This window comes from Thermobia domestica, unplaced genomic scaffold (assembly GCF_964235325.1).
Source record: "Thermobia domestica unplaced genomic scaffold, izTheDome1.hap1.1 HAP1_SCAFFOLD_407, whole genome shotgun sequence".
NCBI classification, from domain to species: domain Eukaryota; kingdom Metazoa; phylum Arthropoda; class Insecta; order Zygentoma; family Lepismatidae; genus Thermobia; species Thermobia domestica.
The window spans coordinates 156,601-156,894 of NW_027656117.1; positions in this window are offsets into that span (position 1 = coordinate 156,601).

Genomic DNA, 294 nt, shown 5'->3' on the forward strand with positions numbered 1-294 from the left:
GTAAGACAACATTTCTTAAATCCATGTTTTACAGTCGAAGCAAATAATCTAATTGACTTCCAGGTCTGTTATACAAAAATTAGTTGTTGTTGTTTTATCATTAATACGCACCCAATAGAACATCATTGTTCAAAATAACCTAGATCATTATCTGTCATCATCCAATACAATGACTGAAGTGAAGATCCAATAGAATGTAAGGACTGACTTTAGAACAGTCATTAGTTCTAAATGTGTTGCTATTCCTGTATTAAGAGGCTTCATCCCGACGAAATTAAAATCCCTCTAATTTTA